The sequence below is a fragment of the Talpa europaea genome, assembly GCF_964194135.1.
Source record: "Talpa europaea genome assembly, chromosome: 1".
Classification (NCBI taxonomy): Eukaryota; Metazoa; Chordata; class Mammalia; order Eulipotyphla; family Talpidae; genus Talpa; species Talpa europaea.
In genome coordinates, this window is record NC_140073.1 from 2,540,937 (window position 1) to 2,552,043 (window position 11,107).

General features: G+C 57.5%; 1 protein-coding gene across 2 annotated transcripts in view; it reads right to left on the minus strand.

Moving 5' to 3' along the window:
• The window catches only part of PPP6R3 (protein phosphatase 6 regulatory subunit 3), a gene marked incomplete at its 3' end in the record, with an annotated part of 119,210 nt that extends 110,104 nt beyond the window's left edge, over positions 1-9,106 (minus strand). For both annotated transcript variants that reach the window (XM_084243324.1, XM_084243323.1), the window contains exon 1: positions 9,044-9,106. The remainder of the gene's footprint in view (positions 1-9,043) is intronic.
• Between the last annotated feature and the right edge of the window lie 2,001 nt (positions 9,107-11,107).

Genomic DNA, 11,107 nt, shown 5'->3' on the forward strand with positions numbered 1-11,107 from the left:
GCATGGGCACGATGAAGACCAGAGAAGCGTGGAAGGTACCGAGCACCTTTTCTGCCCTTTTCACTCCTTGCTTTCAATAAACACTTTTTTCCTAAATTCCACAAACAGCAATAAACAAACCACAAATTGAGAAAAGACGTCTGTCACACAGATAACAAAAGATTTATTCATTAGAATATATAAGAAGTCCTACAAGTAAGAAAAACCAAACAATTCAACAATGGCAGAAATCCAAACGGCGGAAGAGATGCAGAACCCCTTGAGTAAGCGGAGGAAAGAACACTGAGGTTGTGCAAGATAAACTAGTACAAGTAGACAAAAGACTGAAACAGACTTTCCTCTGAAGACACACAAACAGAGCCTCCCTGGTGGCGCAGGCGGTTGAGCGCAGTGCTGTGAGGCTGACCGCAGCCTCTGCAGTGCAGGTTCGACCCCGGCCGGCCTCGGAGCAACCCACATGGCGAGCAGACCTCTCCTGTCACGCCCGCTGCTCCCCTCAGCAGTGGATTGCGTCAGTCTGCCTGGTCTGCTCCCCGCTCTGTTCCTGGTGAATCCTCTCACCCTCCAGTGCCTCTGGCCTGCACCCCGGCTCTTGTATGAATTAAGGAAAAAAAAAAAAAAAAAAGACACACACAGCCAACGACCACCTGAGAAGCCGTTCCGCATCATTGGTCACCAGGGAAAGGCCAGAGGGGCCGGCAGGGAGACACCGGCTGCCCCCATTGCAATGCTGTCATGTTTTTTCCACGCAAAGCACTAAATACTGGAGACACCGGGCCCCTCCTAGCGCTGACGGAGACGGAACATGGTGCAGTCGGGAAGGTCTGGTTGTCCTTCAAAATGGGAAACAGTTACTCCATTATCCTAAATATTTACCAAGAGAAAGAGGACCAGACACCCCTCCAGAGACCTGTACACGGGTGCTCACAGCCACAGGGGTCCATTACAGCCCAAATGCCCACCGACTGGTGCACGGGTCACACGGGTCAGTCACACAGTGGGATGTCACTTGGCAATAAAAAGCAAACGCACTGACAGAGGCCACCACATGGATGAGCCCTGAAAACATGATGCCTCCCCTCAAGCGCCCAAGGACTCTCCCAAAGGTGCCTGGCTTACTCCCCAGGAACAAGGCTCCAGCAAGTGTCCCTCTCCTGTTTCAAGTTACTCTGAAGACAACTGTCCCCACCCGTATCACAAAAATGCTATCATCTCTCCCATTTCAACAGAACCTTCCGGGGTCCCAAATCTCTCTCCAGTGTCCCGGCACATGCCCACGAGAGCTTTCTCTATTTGCCATCCTCTCCGCTCCGGGCTGCGAACCCTCCTGTACAGGCTCTTCCTGCACCACTGCGTGGGCAGGGCTATGGTCAAGGTCACCCATGAGTTCTATGCTGCCAAAGCCACCGGACAGTCCAGGCCTTCATCTTACTGGACCTCACCACAGCAGCGCGAGGCACCGGACACATCAGAGCACTCTCCTGGCTTTCCTCAACCTTGGAGGCCACCCTGGCGTTGCCTCCTGGACTCGGTCCACTTCCACTCCCACACTCCAGGCTCGTTCTTATAGAACAGCTTCTGCCCAGAAGCTGGGCAGTGGAGGGAGACCCCTCCCCTCCACTCCAAATGCCTTAATCCTACACGCCTCCAGTCGGCTTATAAAGCCTCACAAGCATGTCCCCAACGCAACTCCTGGTCTCCCCTTTCTTCCTAAATGGCAATCCACTCCCCACAAGACAGCGCCCAGCAGCAGCCTCCTCCCCGGGTCCCCACACCCACATCCAATCTGTCAGCAAACCCTGTCCACGCTACCTTCCAGATGCATCCAGAATCTGACCACTCTCGCTCCCACCCTTGGGCACCCTCCATCCTGGTGGCCATGAGCGTTCTGCTGGATCTTTCTGCAGTGCAACAACTGCTTACCAGCATCAGGGGACGCTACCGAAACAAACCTAACTTACATCTCATGTCACACCCCAGTGACACGCACTGCAAGGACTCCCCCTCCCACTCACAGAAAACGACAAAAGCTTAACCCTGGCCTGGGTAGCTGGCTCCTGGCCTTTGCCCCTCCCCACTGGACCCCTGGGCTCTCCCCTCCAGCCAGGTGGCTTCTACAGCCCCTCCTCAGTCCCTCCTCCCAAAGAGCAAGCCAAGCCCTCTTCACACCTCTGTCCATCAGGCTCCTCACCCTACCCAGTGGGCAGCTGGCTGGCCCCCTCCACTCAAAGGGCCCCTCCTCAAGGAGGGCTACCCTGACTACCCAATTTCAATCTGCAAACAGCTCCCAGCCACCACCTACCTCCCTGCTGCACCTTCTCCCTGCTCAGTCAGCATGGCCGCAGTGCCCCTGACTGGCCTGTTAACTGCCCACACTAGAGCATAAGCTCCCGGAGGGCAGGGGCACTTTTGAGGGTTTTGTTCACCAATAATATACCCAGCACCAGAACATGCCAGAACTGCCTAAGACACAAAAATTGTCATTATTTGAATAAATGAATCTCAAGAATAAGGTAGGGGGGAAGGAAGGAAGAGCAGAACAAATGACTCCGTGGGCACGGTCGGAAGACCGGCCCGCCCGACCGCGGCAGGCGGATGGCAGGGCGCGAGCGGGAAAGACAAGGGCCGGCGCAGGGGGCCGGGCTCCGGGGGCTCCCGTCAGCAGGCAAACAAGTGCCGGGGTGCACACTGAACACTTAGCATCACGCGTGTTGAATGTGATCTCTGGATAAATGCTCTCGTTAGAAATTAAAATAAAAATCGATAAGAGCACACGAGGCCAAAGCGGCCTCCACCTGTCTGCAAAGGGCGGCCACCCGGCTTGCTCGCACCACAAGGGCAGGCTGCGTCTTCCAAACACCATTAATGCCTGCAAAGCCTAACACAAACGGACCCTTTCCAGAAAAGAGCTGTGTGGGTATAACATGGAATTTGTTTTAAAAAAATTTAAGTGCAAAATCACAGATTAAGTCACCTGTTAAGATAAACTGACCCTTCAAGGCACATTCAGATTCTCAAGACCATAGAAGCTGGGGGGGAAAAAATGGTTCTACATAATATGGAAGACTTCAAAGAAGTTACCTCTATAAAGTCCTGAGAGTCAGAAATTTTTATAGATTTTTATAGACTAAGAAAACAAAGTACAAAACTTCAAATCTGTGATCTTTACTCCCACGGAAGAAATAAGATATTATCACATGTACGGAAGTAAAACGTAACAATCCAAAGTTGATTTTAAAAAGGCACAGGAACACCAAGTCTACAGCACCCCCACCCCCGCGCACATCACAGTGCCCTCCGCAGAGCAGGGGGGGCTCACATGCCCCCGGGACCCCCTCACGGTCCATTTCCCGCTTCAGGCATTCCCTGCACCTTCTACTACGGTATAGTTTCCGCCCTTGACTCGCCAGTTAGTACGAAGATGGCTAACAGCAACGATGATATTAATAAACTGCTACTGCGTACTAGACATTGTGCTAATTAGTTTATATTTAATACTCATCTCTGAGACAAGGAAATTAAAGGACAGAGACGCCGCGGAGTAACCAGACACAGCTGGATGGCCAAGTGAGCCAAACTCAAAGGCAGTTACTTCAGCCCCTGGGCCCTTCTGGACACCACAATGTCCTCGGAGTTGAGGACAGATCTGACAAAACTCCCTTAGCTTAAAATGCTACGCTTCCGATGGCTGCCAAATGCCGAGCTGCGGAATCCACCCGCGGGGTCAGGAAGTGAGGACAGCGTCCACAGCGCGAGGGGTCCTGACACTGCGGTGTTCCATCGAAAGGGGCTGCTCACAGGCCACAGAGGCAGAGGAGACCTGTCCTCGGCTCAGAAGCAACAGAAACAGGTGGAAACGGAGACGCTGTCCCTCAGCACACAGAGCCCAAACAAGAGCAAGGACCAGCACCGAAAGGAGCCGGCGTGCGGCCATTTACTTGGAACTCCCCTCGCGAGCCAGCTGCGACATCCCTCGTGAGGCAGAGGCTGGAAACTGATTCGGCGGGCCCCACAGCCCTGGGGAGCCGCCGGGGACTGAGCTCCTCAGCAGCCTAGCAGCCCGTTCTCCAGCACGGTCAAATTCTTCTGTAAGAATCAGTGACTTCTAAATTCTGTTCTAGCTCCAAAACCATGATGCTCTCAACGGAAGCTCCAAACAGCCAATCAAGCCAGTGCCCGCCAGGGTTCCTCCTACCACTGCCCCCATCGGCGCAGTGAAAGTCCAGGTTTCACCATGGTCCAGCCAAGGTCTACTAATGACCAGGCCCCTGGGGAGCAGGCCTTAAAAGGCAGCATAACATAGTGGCCTCGTTGGGCCCCATCGGGGTCTCATCCCAGGCAAGCTCTCCTTTCTCCTCCCCAGCGTCTGGCGGCGCTCAGGTGCAGGGACGCAGGGCTCCGAGGAGCAGCCCTCACAGCTTTCTCCAAGCTGGCTCCAACAGTCATGCCCTTATTTCTGCAACTTTTTAGTTCTGCTCGCCCATGCTCCTAAAAACAATCTCTTTGGGCCAACAGACTTCATGGCAGTTTCTCTCAGGCACACAAACCATTTTAAGTCAATATCTATTCCACTGTAAGAAACCCTGGCACTAATAACACCCTAGTTTTCTCCAGAGCCGCTAAGAAGTACAAAATGAGGTTACTTCTATCAGCAAAAGATGCTCAGAACGTCTCAAACTCTACCTGTATAAACTCAACACGCAGCTGTCACTAGTACCTATCACCCCGCTCAACACTAACCCGCTGTGACAGGCAGTAAACAGCCTTTACCCAGAGTAAACCAGATTCTGGCCAAGTCCGTGACCTGAAAGCGTCACAGGTGAAAAGTCTTTCGAGCACCGCCAAGATTCCCCTTCACTCGCTACTTCCCCATCCAGCCGGATCCAGGTGTCAGTTCCGATCAGTCGAGTGGGCAACAAACTGGGTACCCATCTGACCCACGACTACCTGCCCTGTCCCAATAAAGAAAAATAAAGGGGAGAGGACAAGAAAGGGGGTTTCCGCTGCAACTAAATCTAATAAGCCAAAGTCAAAGGGCCCCAAGAACAAATCTCCAAATCAACCCGAATCCAGGTCCTGGCTGCAAGCACCAGCAACCTCGAGGAGGTTCAAGAGCTCAGCTCAGCTACGGCCTCTCTGAGGAGCAGGGAGCCCCTCACTTGACGGACTCAGGAGAAGACAATATGGACCCTCCCCTCAGGCGTGCAGGGTTCAGCTTCACCAGCACAGGATGAAAGACTCGCAAGCAAGGAGGCGAGTGCGTGCAACCACGTCACACACACAGAAACTAAGGCGTGAGAGCTATTTTATTGTTTGCCGAGAGACCTCTAGCAATCTCAACCACCCAACCAGCGAACACTGGCTCTTTCCTCCGGAGCCTCTTGGGTCTCTCCCTGGGAGCTGCTCACTGACTCCCGCGCCACGACACCGGGCTTTGGCGTCCGGCCTCTGTGGCAAAACCGCAGCCACTGCTGCCTCTCCCTCTAGACGGCCAGCCCTTCGCGACTCCCTGACACAGCCCGGCCAGAGCAAGGGCTCAATTAATACATTTGCTGCTCAAATAGGTGAAGCTGAGATGATGGGGCAGGGCCGCTGGTCATCCCTAACGTGGTCACGTGGTGGAATCGCAGGTTCAAGCAGTAGACACGCCTATGCGATCATCTATCTTCTCCACGTCCAGATACTAGCATTCAGGTGCTGAAAATGTACGGCTTTTATAAGAACACTCTTCCGTTCACTACGCCAGATAATGTAAGTTTTTAATGATGAGCCAGAAAGGCCCCCAGCTCCTCGCTACTGCACCTCATCTCCGCAGGAGGAAACGCGCGGCTGCGCGGGTCAGAGTGCAGTGCCCAGGAGCGGCCCCGGGAGCAGGCCCAGCCACCACGCGGGAAAGCTCAGCACCGAGCACACCTCTTTCTTGCCCTCAAGGGGCAGAACAAGCAAACTGATCCAGGGTTAACTAAAACTGGCACCTAAAAGCAGAAGTGACAATTGACTGATGAGGGATGAGGGCAGAAGACTGAAAACTCAAAGATGACCGCACAGCAGATGGGTCCGTACAGGAGCCAACACCTCTACCCTCTGAGAGGGCCACTGCGTTTCAGCGCAATATGGCATTTTCATGAGCTAGAGAGAGAAGAAAGTGCCACGGTTATTTTATAACCAGAGCTCAGCTACTGTCTTTCACAGGGCCGCCTTCCACACATACACCATCTCTCCCCACGACCGAGTCACGTCCCAGGCAGAGTCCACAGGTCACCAGAAGGATTCCTTGGCCCATCAGCAGTCCCTAAAATCTGTGGTTGAAAACAAGTGGATCCAAAACCTAGCTGCACTTCAGTACTGTCTAGGGAGCTTTTTAAAGATATTTTCTCAACCCCACCACAAACTAACCGCCAGAGGTGAAGTCAAAGATCCCATGGTCTCAGAAAGTGTCCCCAGTGACGCCAACACAGGGCAGCCTGGCTTTCAGCCAGAGCAGGCCCTCTCAGCCTCGGCACTGCCGCTGCTGGGCTGGGTAACTGTCTTGTCTGTTTTGTCTGGCTGGGGGTAGGGGGAGCGCAGGTCTGTCCCATACATATAGAGATGTTTAACAGCATTCCTGGGCTCTGCCCTGCAGAAGCCACATGGCCCACCCCCGGAGAGGTTAGGGCAAACAAAACTCCTCCAGACACTGTTCAATGTTTCTCAGGGAACAAAAAGTCCCCTCACCTCGCTGAAAACCACTGACCTAGAGTAAACTAAAAATCAATCATTTAAGGTTCTCTTAAGGGTGGAAAAAATAAGAAAACCGCTTCAAGCCAAGAGACCAGGTCCATTTTGTCAGTCATTCTCGTCAACACGAGCCAGTCCAGATCTTGACTAACAGAAGGTCCAAACCACAGCCTCTTGTGCTTTTTATGAAATAAACTTAATGAGTTTTTACTGAGCAGGTGGTTAGTAGAGCTTCATTATCACCATCATTTACTCATCTTAAGGATTTTAATAAACACTGTAAAATTTTGGACCAACAGAGGAGACTCAGGCTGCCTCTCAAATATCCAACATGAAACTGCAAGATAAAACTTTATCACAGAAACACACTGAATGCCAATCCTGATAAGCGCTCATATTTAAGGCAGAGATGGTCTATCCGTAGTGGGCGTTATCTCTGCACCAAATGGATGCTGAGGAAGGTAAGCAAACCTGGTCCAGTCAAGTCCTCATTTCACTACTATTTTTACGAGTATTTATTACTGTTTTACCACTACTCATTTTCTACCCAGTTATGAAATGGCTTTCAGAGCCTCACGTAGTTCACTGAAGCAAGTTTCTGCTCTGTCCCGCTATACAAGTTTTCTAAACCAAAACAATCTCCTTCCTGTTCCGAGCGAGCTAGCCAGCAACACACTCCTCTGAGCCTATCAAGACACTTCCCCCGGGCGACAAAGCCAGCCGGGGCCCGAGCAAAAAGTAAGTACCAAGGAAGGGCAAGAGCCCAGGAGAAGCACCCGAGCAGGAATGAAAAGGGGGTGCGTGTGTGTGCCGGCCCGGCGTTCTGTTAGCGACTGGAGAGCCCAGAAACGCCAAGAGCTTCCACAGCAGGCAGCCAGGACAGCAGCTATTCTCCAAACGGTCTTCACTGAAGCGTATCTCAAAGCACAGTAGCCTTCCAACCCTCAACAACGCTCAGGAGCACACCGAGGAGCCCGGAGTTACGGACTTGGGGGGCGGGGGCGGGGGGGGGGGGCTGTAGTATTCCGAAGCACGGGGGAGCAGAACCGGACTTCTGCTCCCGATGGGCTTCGCTATATTTAACCACCTCTGAAAACACGCTGCGACACCACCACTAATTACTCCAGCAAACATATGTAATTTAATGAACCTTCAGCCACCAAGGAAAAGTTCAAACAACTTCCGATTCCTGTTCCCGGCTGGGCTGACTCTCAGACACGCAGCTTCCCCGACACCCGCGGGCGGGCCCGGGCGCTCCCCCGACTCCCTCGAGGATCCAACTTTTAAAAACCCGACGTAAGTGGAAGCACAAGCGCCTCCGATGACTAAGACGAACCTCGCGCCAGGCAAGACGTCCAGCGCTTTACCTGGGTTAACTCCTTGGCTCCCGACAAACTCCGGAGGTGGCCGCTACGCCGAGTCCCGCATTACAGGGGCGCCGAGCGAGCGACTCGCCCGGGTCACAGGGCGGGCGGCGAGGCCCCGCCGGGCATCCGCGTCGAGCTCCGGAGGGACGAGGGCGCAACCACCACCTAGGAGACAGACACCCGCGGGCTGGGACGGGCCCCCACGCGCCCCCTCCCCGCGACGCGACCTTGAGGGCCGCCTCCAGGCCGCGCCCCCTCCCCGAGGGGCAGCCTCCACGCCCGGAGGAGACGCCCCCCCGGCGCCCCTCCCCGGGGAGCGGCCCCGGGCCAGCGGGCGCGGACGACGGGCCCGGCCCGGCGCCCCCGAAGCCCCGGGCCGGGCGGCCGGGCGGGCCGGCGGGGGCGAGGCGCCGCTCCGCGCCCGGCCGCGTGCGGAGGGAGGTGCCCGGCCCGCGGCAGCCCCCCCCGCCCGCCCGCCCGCGCCCGCCGGGCCTCGCGTCTCCGCCGGCGTCCGAGCGCCAGAGGCTCCCGCCGGCCGCGGCGTCCTGCGACGGGCCCCCCGGACGGCGGCCCACCCCGGCCGCGGCGAGCGGCGGCTCCGACCCGACACGCTCCGGGCCCGCGCCGGGAAGTCTCCGGGCCGGGCGCGTCGGAGCGCGGAGGGCCGGGGCGCGCCCCGCCCGGCCGCCAGGCCGCGCAGGTCCGCGGCGCGCAAAGTTCGCGGCCCGGCCCGCGCCCGCCCCGGCGCCCGGCCCCGCGCGGCCCCGGCGGCTGACAGGAGCGGCGGGACGGGCCGGGCGCGGGCGCCGCGCCTCCCGGGCCGCCGAGCGGCGAATTCCGGGGGGGAGGGGAGGGGGCCGGGACGCTCCCTCCCGAGGCGCCGGGGCCCGGCCGAGGAGCCCCGCAGCCGCGCGCCCGGCCCCCGCGCCGCGGCCCGCCCGCCGCCCCCTCCCCACTACCTGGAGGTGCCCGCGACCCGCCGCTAGTTGCGCTCAGGCGGGAAACGCGCTCACCGACACCATCCGCGAAGCGCCCAAAATGGCGGACGTATCAAGCAGGCCTTGAGTGCCCCCCGCCCTCCCTCCAGCCGCCCGGCGGCCAATCGCGGCCCGGTCTCCGCCCCCAGCCGCACGCCCATTGGCCTCCCTCCCCCGCCCCCTGCGGCCTATTGGGTCGCCCAGCGGCGCCGCTGCACTCACTCCGATTGGCTCGCAGGCCCCGTCCGTCAAGCGCGAGGGAGGCATTCTTTTCCCATGGACTGGACGGATCCGGAACCTCTAGGACCCTGGAGCCCGGAGAAACAAATCAGAAGGCCGGAGAAACCCGGCCGGGGCCCCCCACGCCGTAGCAACAGCAGGGCCGCCTCTTGACGTACGCTTCGGACCACCAATCCGATAGCCAATGCTTTTAAAAACTAAAGTGAGCCAAACCAATCACGCCCGGGGAGCGGGGGCCGCGAGGGAGCCAATGAGGGAGCGGGGTCGGCGGCGGCGGGCGGGCCGAGCCGGAGGAAACCGGTGATGACGTGAGCCACAATGCGCCGCGGCGGCGGAAGCCGGCTCGAGGTGGGGAATTAGCTCAAATGGTAGAGCGCTCGCTTAGCATGTGAGAGGTAGCGGGATCGATGCCCGCATTCTCCAGGGCTGACTTTTGTGAAGGGAAATGGCCCGTCGTGGTCACTTCACCTGTATTAAAGTGGCGCTCTCAGGTGTGGGGCCAAGGGAGGGGACTGGCCACCTCCTTCCCTCGGGAGAAGTGTTGTGCTTTTGTTCTTCGGAAACGTTTACAAAGGACCTTTTTCCAAAATGCCGGCCCGGACCCCCAACCGTCCCCTCTCGGGGCCGTGCGGGCCACGCAGGAGTGCCCACCTGCGGACACCCTGCCTGGTTCCCGCATGCATGCAAGGGGCGGTCCAGAGTCCTGGCCACCCACAAGGGGGCCGCGGGCGCAGGGCCAGCCTAGGACCCCGGAAAGCGAGCCGAGTGGCCACGCCGAGGACCACCGGGGCCTGCCGAGCAGGGGGCGCCTCAGCCCGGGCCCAGGAGCGTGGGCTCCTGGGTCAGCTGGCAGGGACAGAGATGGAGACCCCAGGTGGGCTGGAGCCTTCTGCGAGGGGCCTGGGTCGTGGTGGGAGCCAGTCGTGCGGGGACAGGAGGCGCCAGAGGTGCCCAGGTCGTGTAGGGACTTGAGGACAGCACCATCAGGCAGAGGGAAACCAACAGGCCCGGCCCTCAGGCCCCCCGCCCCCCAGGCCTGGAGTCGAGTGGGGTCTCCGAGTTTAGGACAGATGGCTTCCTGGCTCCTCGGGTGCTGGCTGGTCAGGGAGGACGGGATATGGTCAAGTGGGGCTTCCCGACTGCCTGCTGGTGCTCAGGACCTATAAAATGACAGCTTGGCCAAGGGGCGTGCGAGGGAGGCAGGAGCCGTAGCGGGGCTGGGGACAGGTAGAGATGACCGCCAGGCTGCACTCCTGCTGCACCTCCCCCTGCAGTGACCTTTAGGGCTAACCGGCCCTAGGTCCGGCTGGGCAACCAGCGCGCAGGGGGAGAACAGCAAAACCCTACCTGCTGCACCTCCCCCCGCAGTGATCTTTAGGAATGGCTTTCGCCACGGTCCCTAGGTCCGGCTGGGCAACCAGCGCGCGGGGGGGTGGGGGGGGGGACGGGGGGACGGGGGGGCGGGGGGGCGGGGGGGGGGGACAGCCTGAAGCAGAGGAAGTGCAGCGGAAGTTCCCTGAAAAGGCAGAAGCTTATCTAAAGACAACGACCACCAAGAACCACTACAAGAATGCTAAAAATCTTATCCCGTCTTTCTAGAACTACAAACTTTAATCCCTTATTGTCTTTCTAAACTTCCTTCTTTCTTCTATAATGGTCATTGCTTGTTATGTAGATCACCTCCCTGATGGTGATAGGCTGAGCCCATGAGCAAGCTGATTTCATTGATATTCATTCCTGTGCTTTTGGAAAACATATATATACTGGTCACAAATTTAGAGAAAATTACACTCAGATTTTCACTCT